Here is a 13,542-nt window from a genome sequence, read left to right on the forward strand (position 1 = left end):
AACTGCGGAAGATGCCCTCTGGTCTAGGGGCTTGTCCATAAGTGTGCCGTCCACTACCCTCTCAGCCATTGGTCTAGATTTGGGTCAGCAGAATATGCGTGGCTCACAGCCTAGGGCCGTGCCTGTTTGGCTGATGTACCAGAGCTTATTCACCCGGTCCTGGGCTCACCACCACCCCTTTCTTCAGCCTCAGGCCACCCCAGACACACCAGCCACTGCCTCCCAACCATGCCTCTCACTCCCCACCCCGAAAAAACAAGTGGGTCCCACAGGTTTATTGCAGCCTGGGCCGCCATTGCACACCACTTGCTTTGGTGCTCTTATGTCCCATCCTTTCACATCTGACCCAGTCTGGGGTCATGGCCAGGACCAAGAATAGCACGAGAGGTGGTCAGAGGAATGCGGGAGCATCCTGGGACCCTGGACCTACTTAGTTGTGAGCCCAGGTGCTCAGGGGGATGGGGCCCTGCAGCCTGCCCTTGTGATGCTGTGCACAGCTGTGATCTTGCAACCACCAGTTGTCACAGCAGACGACTATGCCACCCTCGTCAGCATGGAGGCGGCAGGGCATGGCGAGGCCCTGGTGGACAGAGATGTGGTGGGGATCAGGTGGGTGTTCCAGCTGCTTGTGGAAGACATCATGGAGGAGGTGGAGGTTTTGGCTGATGAGGAGCAGCAACAGGGGTCCTCCCAAGACCTGGAGGAGAATGTGTTAGAGGATCAGGGCCAGGAACAGCCGGGAGGCCTGAATGAGCTTCTGGCGCTAGATGTGCTGCAGGCGCTGGCCACCCTGCAAGTGGAACTGAGCTCTGAGCATGAGAAAAACTGCAAGGCCTAGGTTTTGTTCATGTGCAAGAGCCATCGGAGGAGGAAGCCATCTGAGGACTTGCCTCAGAGGAGTGCCATTATCCAGGGCATCCCTGGCTTCTGGGCCAAAGTGGTATCCTTTCTGCTGCTTCTTGGGGTCTGCTGCTCAGGAGGAGGAGGAGGTGCAGGGGCAGGAGCAGGAGGATGGGTGGGGGCGAGGGCGCAGGATGCGTGCTGGTGGACCCTGAAGGAAGTGTGGTACTGGGCAATTGGCAGGCTCCAAAGGCACAGCTGAGTAGAGTCCAGGCAGGGCCACATCTGTGAGTGTCACCGCCATGACTGTGTGTCTACTTCAGGCCTGCATCTGAGGAGGAGCAGCTCCAAGGCCTCTAAGTCAGGAATGACCAGAGACAGTACACCAGAGCGGCCTCAGCAGACAGTTATTGTAAATGTGGATGATCCCGAAAATAACTGAGACATGGGAGTCACACACACGTACACACAGACACATGTACACATACACAAACACACACCAACTCCTTTGCATTTGGACACGATTTGTTACAATGGCTGCAAGTCTGACCATGTAAGCAATGACATGCCACTACTCAGCATACACAGGTCTGGAGAAGAGTAGGGATCAGAAACAGCCCCTTCTTGGGGAATGCAGACCACCTCAGATACAGAACACCACAAGGAACCCAGAGCCATGAGCGTGCCTGATGGTATGGCAGGGCCTGAGGACATCAGTGGTGGCTGGGCACGCAGAAGTGCCAGCATCCTTGATGATGCCTGTTCCAGTGTCCTTCCACCCCAGACTAGGGCTGATGTTCCTGGCTCTTCTTGGCTTAGCATGTGGCCAATATGGCTCCTTGACCTAAAGCAGATTATGAACCACCCTCAAGTTTCTGTCATGATCAGCGACCAAGATAAAGACTTTCTCAGCTACCTGATCAATTTGCAGGTCAGTGAGGGAGACTGAAGACGGGTGGGTATGGGACTTGGTGGGGAGTGGGAGGATCATATTATCATGTTCCTACAATGTGAGAGTTTGGAGAAGCTTCGTGGAAGCTGTTAATGGGAGGCAAGCTGAGGTCCCTAGAAGCTTGCACCTTTCTCTTCTCCCTATCCTAGCATGTACAGGTGAGAGCCATCCCCGGTCCCACAGCAATCTGATCTTTTCCTTTCGGTACCAACCCTACTTCTTGAACACAGTGATCATTAAGAAGTATTACCTTGACATCACTGGTAAAACGTGGCTCCTGGGGTGATGAGTGTGGGTGTGCATGATTCACCTGCGGGATCCGCACCCATCTCCCCTGTCTTTCTTCAGGGTAAAGGGCACATCATTCCACACCAGTCCATTGGTTCTGGGACTTTGAACAGGGAGGACTCAGCCACAGGCTGGTCACCAGGAGCCTTAATTTTCTCAACTGGTTGTCAGGCCACAACTGCCCAGAATCAAACAGGATTGTTGAGGTGGACTAGTTTTGGTCCTGCATACAGTTGATGATTGATGTTGGAGTTCTTGGCTGCTCATGGGAAGGTTCGGGTCCTGGTCAGCCCAGAGCTGACATTGCTCGTGTTGCCACCAGATCATCAGCTAAGACGAGTGGGACGATCCCCTGAAGTACTACCCCAGGAGAGAAGATTCTTCCATGAGTGGTAACTGACAGAGACACATGTGGTAAAGGGTCTGGAGGTGGGCCGTGAAGGGACAGCCATGTTGGAGCCGTGACACTGTCCTTCCCCAAATGTGGATGCTCAGGCTCATGCAAGCTGGCTGAGGAGCATGGATTTGGGCCATGCTTGTAGCAGGTGGCCTGCTGAGACTGGGGCCTGGGCATTCAGTGTGTCTGTGAGTGAAACAAGTCTCCCTCAAATCAGTTGTGGTTGCAGCATGAGACTCCTAGGTGATACTACTAGAGGCAGGGTGAATTAAGTATCTTTTTCAGAATCATCCTGCTATGGGTCCTGCCATCCCCCGGCCTCCTATCGCTCATTGAGTTTGACATTGCCTGGGCCCTTCATTCCCGCCCCTTAACCTGGGAAGGTCTATCATTGAAAAGGCATCCTCTCTGGGATCCCAGTGCACCTGTGTGCTGACTTTGGGATCTTCTGTGAATTTCCACATGCATCACTTGGCGGCTGACCAGCACCACACATGCTGTGCTGGAAGTGGCTTCAGGCTACCTTGGGAAAATATGAAAGAGCTCGTGGAGGAGGTGAACAGGGAAGAGCTCATGGAGGGAACAACTTGTGGAGGAGGTGAACACGGAAGAGCTTGTGGAGGAGGTGAACAGGGAGCCACAAGGGCAGGGCATGGTGCCTACCGACTACATCTCTGACATTGCAGAGACCACCCACCCTTAGACTGAGGACGCCTCATGCCTCCCTTATGGTAACTCAGCACCTCCTCTCCTGTCACCTTCATCTCTGCGTCTTCCGTGGGCCACACACACAAACACATACACACACTCACAAACACAGCCGACATAAGCACATGCGTGTATACACACACATGCTTGGCATGGAGACACAAACACAATCAGGAACACGGGCTTCTGAAACACCTGTGTTTCCTGATTGCATTTGTGTTCCCATGCCAGGGCAGACACAGAGATGAAGGCGACAGGAGAGGAGGTGCTGAGCAACCATAAGAGGAGGCACGAGGCGTCCCCAGTCTAAGGGTGGTTGGTCGCCGTATCTCTGCAGTACCCTGTACAGGATGGGAATGAGGAAAGGATGGCCAGTGATAACTCCAGACCATGGCTCCAGAAATCTGCAATTAGACCAAATACAAAAACAAGCTCATCATTTCTACCGTGTTGTTGTGTGTGTTTGGACCGGGAAGAGGGGGTGCATGGTCTGAGGATTCACCCAGGACAAATCAGGTGGGGTAGGGCTTTGAAACCACTGGCTGTAGAGCCCTCAGTCCACGGTCACATAGGCCAGCCTTTGGAAATGGTGGATGTGGCTATGGCAGGACTGGGATGGTGAGGAGGCTAAGGTCCTGCAGAAAAGGGCAGAGACCTGAAGGAGAAAGAGCCACAGATTGTCTGCTGCACTGGAGACTTGTTCCACACATGTAAGGAGAACTGGAAAGGTCCTGGGCCTGTGCTGCCCAGGATCAGCCCAAAAGCCAGCATGCTGTCTCCATGAGGGTGGCACACACTAACACAATGTGACACGAAACACAAGATAAGCTAAGGTAGGCTGTCCGTGCAAAACAACAGGCATCCTAGGAGAGACAGGGTGTGAGTGTGGCATGCCTCCAGGCACTTCCAGCCTCCCTGGCAGTGCAGGTAGGCAAAGAAAGTGCAGGGGTGAGTGTACGTGTGTGGCCCTCCGCTGGGTTGTGCCTGTGAGGGAGGGAACAGGGAGGAAGCAAGGGTGGTGGGCTTATTGCATGTCCCAAGGGAACTCGGGGGAGGGGAGATGGGGAAGCCCCTGGGGGTAATTTGAAGCCTGCTGGTTTTCAGGGTCCAGGGTCTAGGCAATAGCGGTCCTGCCAAAGATACCCCATGGTGTGTGCTGAAAGTCCTGATGTGAATTCCTTCTTTCCTCTGGGGTCATGCCCCTGGCTGTGGGGTTTAGAGGGGCAAAGGTGTGCATCTGCATCTGAGAGAGGATTGTGGCTCTCTCTCTCTGGAGCAGATTCTCTGATTTTGTCATAGGGGATTTGCACCAGGTGACACTCAGTGGGACCCTGCCTTCCAGGTGACTGTCTTGGATGTCTTTGGGCCCAACCAGGGACAGGCTTCTTTGGCACTTTGGCTGTTAGGAAAGCAGATATACCTGATTGTATGAAGACCTACCTGGGCCTAATGAGAGCAACTGAAAGGGAGTCTTGGCATTTAGTCAATCAGTGAAGTCTGGGTGGTTCAAACACTCTTGGCGCTAAGGTACAGAGTCAGAAGTGCAACCTGAGATGAGCAATGAAAGAAAATAACCAGGACAAAGAAAGTTGGGTGCTTACCAAAGTTCATGTTCCTGGAGAAGAGAGCGTGTACTTCTGCATATGTGCAAGTTTCCTCTCAGGGATGTTACTGTGTACATGCACATGCACATGCAGAACCACCTGCCAGTACGCTTATGAGTATGAGCTGTCGGAAGTGACCTAACCAGGTAATGGGAGTTGAATAGCAAAGCATGAACGTCATAGGGAAAGACTCCACCTAGACTCCAGCCAGCAGAAGCACTGAAGTCAGGGTACCAATCTCTGTTATCTCACCGAGCAAGCAAGTTCTAAGTGGAGTCAGAATGGTGCACCAAGGATGCCTGGCAGAAAGGAGAGGCAGGAGGAAAGTGCCTGTGGGCGACCAGTGAGAGTTCAGAGGTTCCAAGACACAGAACAGACAGCAACCTCAGACAAAGAAGCCAAAGTGGGTGACCACACAACCCCTTGACCACCCGGCTACAAGGGCCGTTCTGTCCTTCTGAAGTGCCAGGCATACTTTCCCTGACCTTGCCATGAGCATGAGCAAGGTTTGCCTTTTTCCTGTGCTTTCAGTGATGGACCAGAAGTGCAGCATAAGGACCTGCTACCTGCAGAGTCTTCCAGTTTGAAACATTACTAATTGTACTCTTTGCAGAACACATATATTGGGTATCAGGACTATAGGACAGATAGCTTAGCGTGATCCTCTTACTGCTTCCGGCCCCACAGGCTTGGGCGACAAGGCAGGCTTGGGTTTGTTCTCACATGGAGAACAGAATCACATTTTCCAGGAGCCACCACGGGAGATCCCACGCAAGACAAAGGTCATGCAGAGAATAACTGACAGGCAAAGGCGGATCAGGACTCGAGGGATTCCCTGGACCTGCTCAAGCATCTGCCCGAAACCAAAATCTGTCTGTCTACTGTTTACTATATTATGCCTTTCATCAATTCTTCTGACATTAACAGGGTGCTCTCCCTGACCATCATTCTATGAAGAAAATCAACTTAAGGCTGTAGTTAATAAGTCTTCTGGGCTTGAAAGGAACATTTTAATTCTAACCCCTCTGTTACTATTTTAGCTTGCTTGGCAGGTTTATCCACACTCTTGTAACTAATGCACATGATTGTTCACAACACCCCAAGCATAACCTTCGAGTGATAAAAAGCGTTATTAGAATATTATTGCATTGTTGAGCCAATGTTTCCTTCCGAGTTTCCTTGTCCTTTACCCAATTTGCGCCTGGAAGTGCATTAGCTAGTATAGTTGGTATGCAAGAAAAACAAGCAGTAGCCTTGGTATTAGCAACATAAGACCCTGGAGTTAATAAGTACTTTCTTGTAACCCACTTCACCTTTGCTCCATGAGAATGTAACTCTGTTTCCTGAGGGGGACTGCAGACTGGAAAGATAAAGGGAAAGCAGGTTTTCAGGTTGACCAACATTTATCAAGAAAGAGTTGCAAAATGTTAACAGGCCACAGGGCCAAAAGACAATGTATATAACATAAGACCCTTGTTTGTGAAAAGTTATGCAAAAAATGTCCTGGTTTCGATAAAGGTAAAACTGATGGAATGTTGAGCTGATTCTGCATGACTTTGTATCTTTCACTCCTGGAAATGTGTAACTCGGGGTATAAAAGCCCCTTTTGAAAATAAAGCTGCAGACCCGTTTCACCTAAGCTGGGTCTCCCCGTGTCATTCTCTCTCTCTCTCTCTCTCTCTCTCTCTCTCTCTCTCTCTCTCTATCAGCCAGATTCCCTAGAGCACAACGGCTCTCTGTGTTAACTTTTTTGCCCGGGCTTCTAAGACCCAATCTAGAAGGTGCTCTGCGTCTTCGCTCCATCGGGAGTGCGCCTGTGGCCTCCATGAACAGAGCGAGTGCTGTGTTAGGGGCTTTATTGGCTTTCTGTGTAAACTAAGGAACATCAGCCTCTTTTGCTCTCCTTTACTTTCTCTCTTGTCAACGCCGTTCATCCTGAGGGTATCCCTGAATCCTGCTGGGGCTGGACCCCGGCAAGTGGCGCCCAGAACAGGAAGCTGAAGGTAAGTCTCCCAATTGTCCAGTTTTGGGGACAGCTAGGATACCACTTAGGGTGCTGCAACCCCCCTTGCATAAGATAAGTAGGGTGAGGAAGAGTGGGTAGTGTTGAATCTTTCCTTGAAGACAGAAATCACTGACACGGATAACAACGAATCAAAAAACAACAACTCTTTATAGGAGTAACCTTGCAATTGTTAAATAAAAGAGGAATTAAAGTTAAGAAGGCTAGTATTCAATCCTTTTTCACATTTGTACAAGAGCAATGTCTTTGGTTTCCAGAAGAGGGCACTGGTAACCTAGATACCTGGGAAAATGTAGGGAAACAGGTACAAAATTATTATGCTATGCATTGCCCAGAAAAAGTAACCACTGACACCCTTTCTCTTTGGAATATGATTAAGGACACTTTAGATACTGCTCATAAATCTGAAGGGTAAATAATTTGAGACCGTAATGAGGGGCGGTTAGGATTGTACCTGCCTAACTGCCAGCAGGGTGAAGAGGGTACAGAATGAATAAGAATATTCTCTAGAAAAATAGGTTTCTCTGCATCTAAGAATAGACAAATGTTTATTGAAGTATTACTTCACATGTTAGCCCATAGAGACATTAAAAAAAGCACAGGAAGACTGTCTAAATTTCTATGTTTGTTTTATACTTTGCATGGGCCAGAAAATGTTCCTGTATATGCTTTTGCTCTGTGAAATATGATTAGAAATGTCCTGGACCCTTGTCATGAGGCTGTTAGACAGCCTATAGGGGAGGCTATAGCGGTCAGTGGTGGGTCTCCACTTTTGCGCAAATCATATTTTCTGCCATTGATGAACAAAAAGGAGGGAGACTGTACTCTACTTCCCGAGGAAAGAGGGGGCTTACAGGATCCTATGGTCAGGCACCCTGGTGAGCCCCCTCCCCCTCTGCAAAAACCTTTAAAAACTTATCCCACCACTTTCTGATTTAAGGTGATTGCCGCCCCCTCCGTTTGCACCTCCCAAAGCCTCCCAAGGTGTTGCCTAAGGCTGAGGAAGATAAAAAGTTCTTTGCACAACAGAACTTTTAAAGCAGACGCATACACAATATGCAGAGCGTGCTCCTTGGAGAAAAACCCTCAGGGGGGCCTCACCCAGGCTAGGAGAGAAGCAGAATGGTAAGGGGACTTAACAACAATATTAACCCTGGACATGCCAGGTTACTCCAATTCCAATGGGAGTGGCTGTCCCCCTACCTGAGGGTATTGTAGGATTTGTGCTTGGGCGTAGCTCGCTTTCTTTTCAAGGAATTTCACTGGTGCCTGTTGTAGTAGATTCTGATTATATTGGGGAAATTTAAGTTTTGATCTTGCCACTTACCAAAACTGTGCAAATTAATAAAGGTCAAAGAATAACACAGCTTTTGCTTTTAAGTTATTATCAGAAAGAAAAAAAAAAAAACTTGACTTCTCAAGCTAGGGGCCACAGAGTATTTGGATCTAGTAATCTAGCTTTTTGGGTTCAGGAAATTACACCTTCTAGGTCTTCAAAAGGTCTTTTAATTCAAGGAAATGAAATAGGGCTGTTAGATACTGGAGCAGACGTCTCTACCATTGCTGGACTTTAACCTTTAGAAGGGACAATTTTAGTTTTCACAGATGATTCCTCTAACGTTAAAGCAGACACAATTATTGATAAAATATCCCATGTTCAGGTAACTGAAGAGACATCTGCCCAGAGATCTGAGTTATGAACAGTTATTTGGGCTCTTCAACATTTAAGATACCACACCTTCAATTTTTTGACTGACTCCCAATATATTGTAGGGTTGTTTCCTCATATAGAGACTGCTAATATCAAAAAAAAAAAAAAAACACTACTATATTCTCCTTGTTATCTGATTTACAGAAAGAGATTAAACACAGAGATAAGAAATATTTTGTGGGACATATTAGAGCCCATTCTGGCTTGTCTGGCCCTTTACATGAAAGAAATGCTTTGGCAGATGCATTGACTAAAGTAATTGCTTTAAACGTACATAAAAAGATGGACAAAGCCAAAAATTCTCACAAAATTCACCATCAAAATGCAGCTGGTTTAAGGTATGAATTTCATATCCCTAAAAGAAACAGCCTAGACAAATGGTTAAGTTATGTCCAAATTTCCCAATATTTAATCCATCTCCACCATTAGGAGTAAATCTCCTAGGCCTTAGGCCTAATGCTCTCTGGCAAATGGACGTAACCATATCCCGACCAAAAAACGAGTCTACTTATTTTATTTTAGCTTGCCTACCCTCTCCCTATGTTTTTCTCTTCACTAATGACTCCAAAGGACTTAATATACAAATAAATTATTCAGGTGGACCTAACATAGTATCTTGTGAACAATGTATGCTCTCATCTTGTTTGAACCCTCAATATAACATTTGCTCCTTTGCAGTGTTGTGAAGTCCACCCTATCTTATAGTGCCTGTGACTGTAATCACTTATTGGCATGATAACTGTGGTCTTGCTGTGTTGCAACAATTACAAGATTTGATGTGATCGTGACTGTGAGCTTGCTTTTCTTGAGAATATCAGCTTTAATAACTGCAATTACCTCTGTCACTTTGGCGGCGATATCATTGACTCAAAAAGTGCATACTGCTCAATATGTTAATACTATGTCTAAAATTGCCTGGAAAATCCCATGGACAGAGGAGCCTGGTAGGCTACAGTCCATGGGGTCGCAAAGAATCGGACACGACTGAGTGACTTCACATTCACGTTCATGTTCATGTCTAAAAATGGCTCTTTAGCTTTGGCAGGAAGTTATAGATAGGAAACTAGAAATGGAGGTAGATGCCCTGGAGGAAGCAGTAATGAATATTGGGACTGAATTACAGGCATTACAAGTAAAATTGTCTCTGTCCTGTCATGCCAACTACCGGTGGATTTGTGTAACACCCATGAAAGTAAACAAGACAGATTATAACTGGGAGAAAATTAGAAATCACATTCCGGGGGCATGGAATAGCTCCAGCATTAGTTTAGATTTAGGAAAACTTCACACTCAGATAAAGACCATGGAACATTCCCGATTGGATTTTACTGCCACAGGAGCAGCAAATGACCTTTTTTCATACATTTTCAAACCTTATTTCAGGAAACGAACATTCTGTCTACTATTTTTAGCTACGCTGCTGTGGCCATTCTAATTCTGCTTCTCATAATTATTCTTCCTTGTATTGTCAGAACTCTTCGACAGAGCACTCAGAAGCTCACGACTGAATTACATCTGGCTGTTTTAAAAAATAAAAAAGGGAGAGATGCCAGGAGCCACCACGGAAGATCCCACCCATGACAAAGGTCATGCGGAGAAGAACTGACAAGCAAAGGCGGATCAGGACTCGAGGGATTCCTTAGACCTGCTCAACCATCTGCCCCAAAACCAAAATCTGTCTGTCTACTGTTTACTATATTATGCCTTTCACCAATTCTTTTGACATTAACAGGGTGCTCTCCCGGACCACCTTTCTCGGAAGAAAATCAACTTAAGGCTCTAGTTAATAAGTCTTCTGGGCTTGAAAGGAACATTTTAAATCTAACCCCTCTGTTACTATTTTAGCTTGCTTGGCAGTTTTATCCACACTCTTGTAACTAATGCACATGATTGTTCACAGCACCCCAAGCATAACCTTCGAGTGATTAAAAAAAAAAAAAAAAGCTTTATTAGAATAATACTGCATTGTTGAGCCAATGTTTGCTATCGAGTTTCCTTGTCCTTTACCCAATGTGCACCTGGAAGTGCATTAGCTAGTATAGTTGGTGTTCAAGAAAAACAAGCAGTAGCCTTGGTATTAGCAACATAAGACCCTGGAGTTAATAAGTACTTTCTTTGTTGTAACCCACTGCACCTTTGCTTCATGAGAATGTAACTCTGTTTCCTGAGGGGGACTGCAAACTGGAAAGATAAAGGGAAATCAGGTTTTCTGGTTGACCAAACTTTATCAAGAAAGAGTCACAAAATGTTAACAGGTCACAGGGCCAGAAGATAATGTACATAACATAAGACCCTTTTTTGGGGAAAGTTATGCAGAAAATGTCCTGGTTTCGTTAAAGGTAAAACTGATGGAATGTTGAGCTGATTCTGCATAGCTTTGCATCTTTCACTCCTGGAAATGTGTAACTCAGGGTATAAAAGCCCTTTTGAAAATAAAGCTGCAGACCCATTTCACCTAAGCTGAGTCTCCCCGTGACATTCTTTCTTTCTCTTTCTCTCTTTTTCTCAGGCAGATTCCCGTGAGCACAGAGGCTCTCTGAGTTCACTTTTTTTGCCAGGGCTTCTAAAACCCAATCGAGAAGGTGCTCTGCATCTTCGCTCCATTCAGAGGGCGCCTGTGGCCTCTGTGAACAGAGCAAGTCCCATGTCAGGGGCTTTATTGGCTTTCTGCGTAAACCAGGGAATATCAGCCTCTTTTTCTCTCCTTTACTTTTCTCTCTTGCTGACACCATGTTTCCTGAGGGTATCCCTGGATGGTGCTGGGGCTGGACCCTGGCACACATTGAAAGGGCCTCAATAGCGTACATGGGCAGACGTGCATGTCTCTGGCACCGGTGGGTCGTGGAACTCAAAGGGGAGCTGTCCTTACTGTCTCCCTGGCAGGTATTCGAGTAATGTTCAGGGAGTTCCCTTATGCCAGGAGAGCATGCCTCATTTCTCCATCTGTGCAAAGTGTGGCCAAGCCACCTCAGGCCTGTGCAGCATTCACATCTGTCCAGCAATGGAAGGAGGGTCGCCAGGCCCCTTCTGCAGTTCAGCAGTGACCACCCACTGTTGGCTTTCAAGTTTGAGAAAGAACTATCTGAACGCGTGGACTAAAAAAATCGGATCTCCCATTGGTGCAACTCACTAAGGAGGAGAAGGGCTTGCCTTCATGCCATGGATAAGCTTCTCATATGAGTGCTGGTGTCCAGAGTGTGCCAGACAGCAACAGCACCACGTGGAGAGATGGAGACACACAGACACCAGCCCTTGGTACATACATAGAAGGATTGCCCCAAACAGTGCTATGCCAGAAGCAGAGATAAAGAGACACAGATTAAGCTCTGTACCCTAAGGCTCTGGTGTCCCTGAACAGTGGAGATCAACTGTAGCAAACAGTGGGGTTTTTCCCTACTTCCCTAGCATCCAGACAGGAACAGGTTCTCTATCCCATGGATTAAAGTATCCAGGCACGTGGTGCCCCTGCTTATCCTTTGATACTCAGGGAGAGTTCCCAGTTATTGACGGGCCCGAGGGACACAGGAGTTTGCTGTTTGGACTGTGGAGCAGGAACCTGTGGTTGGAATTTCCAGAGCCTGGTCAATGACTGTGCCTGGGCTAGCAGCAGATGCAAAACCCACTACCTCCCTGGAGCAGAATATGCCACGTGGGTGGGCTGCAGACCAGGAACCGTCGAAGATGCCATCTGGTCTAGGGATGTGTCCGTAAGGGTGCCGCCCACCACACTCTCAGCCTTTGCACTAATTTGGGCCAGCAGCTCGAGAGTGGCTCACAGCCTAGGGCCCCGCCTATTTGGCTGATCTCCCCAGGGCCCGTTCACCATGTCCTGTGCTGTCCACCAACCCATTCTTCAGCCTCAGGCCACCCCACACACACGAGCTCCCATCTCCCTACCATCCCCCTCACTCCCTGCCCCCAAAGAGCTAGTGGGTCCCACAGGATTACTGCAGCCTGAGCCACATTTGTGCACCACTTGTTGTGCTATTCTGACCCATTCCTTCGTATCTGCCCCAACCTGGGTTCGCGACCAGGGCCAAGAGGAGCGTGAGAGGCGGTCAGAGGAATGCGGGAGTGTCCTGGGACCCTGGACCATCTTAGTTGTAAGCCCTGGTGCTCAGGGTGCTGGGGCCCATGGCCTGCTATCCTGATGCTTTGCGTGGCTGGGACCTTGGAGCCACTAGTTGTAGTGCCAGGCAAAGAGGCCACCCTCTTCAGGTTGGAGGCGGTGGACGACAGTGAGCCCCTGGTGGACGGAGATGCAGCGGGGATCGGGCGGGGGTTCCAGCTGCCTGCAGAAGACATCATGGAGGAGGTGGAGGTTGTGGCAGATGAAGAGCAGCAATAGGGGTCCTCCCAGGAGCTGAAGAGAAGATGGTGGAGGAGCATAGCCAGGAAAGGCCCAGGAGATCGACTGAGCTTCCAGGGCAAGATGCACTGCAGGCACTGGCCACCCTGAAGGTGGAACTGAGGTCTAAGCATGAGGAAAACTGTAGGGCCTACTTTTGGTTCATGCGCAAGAACCATCAGAGGAGGAAGCCTGACTTGGCTCGGAGGAGCGCCATCATCCAGGGCATCCCTTGCTTCTGGGCCATAGCTGTATCCTTTCTGCTGCCCTTGGAGTCCGCTGCTCAGGAGGAGGAGGAGGTGCAGGAACCTTTTCCCTCCTCCCTACCCTGGCAGGTGCAGTTGCAGAGCCATCCATGGTCCCCCTGCAAGGTGATCTTCTCCTTTCAGGACCACCCCTACTTCTTGAGCACGGTGATCACTAAGTATAGTTACCTTGACATCGTTTGTAAAACATGGCTCCCAGGGTGAAGAGTGTGGGTGTGCAAGGGTGTGGGATCCGCACCCATCTCCCCTGTCTTCTGCAGGGTATAGGGCACGTCATTCCACTCCTGTCGACTGATTCTGGGGCTTCGAATGGGGAGCACCCAGCCACAGGCTGGACACCAGGAGCCTTAATTTTCTGAGCTGGTTGTCAGGCCAAAACTGCCTAGAATCGAACAGGATTGCTGA

The 13,542-nt window shown here is 48.5% G+C and overlaps 1 pseudogene; it reads left to right on the forward strand.

The window, feature by feature from the left end:
* Positions 1-227: 227 nt before the first annotated feature.
* Positions 228-2,480, forward strand: LOC133243839 (testis-specific Y-encoded protein 1-like; annotated as a pseudogene).
* Positions 2,481-13,542: the final 11,062 nt, after the last annotated feature.

Source organism: Bos javanicus, chromosome Y, assembly GCF_032452875.1.
Source record: "Bos javanicus breed banteng chromosome Y, ARS-OSU_banteng_1.0, whole genome shotgun sequence".
NCBI classification, from domain to species: domain Eukaryota; kingdom Metazoa; phylum Chordata; class Mammalia; order Artiodactyla; family Bovidae; genus Bos; species Bos javanicus.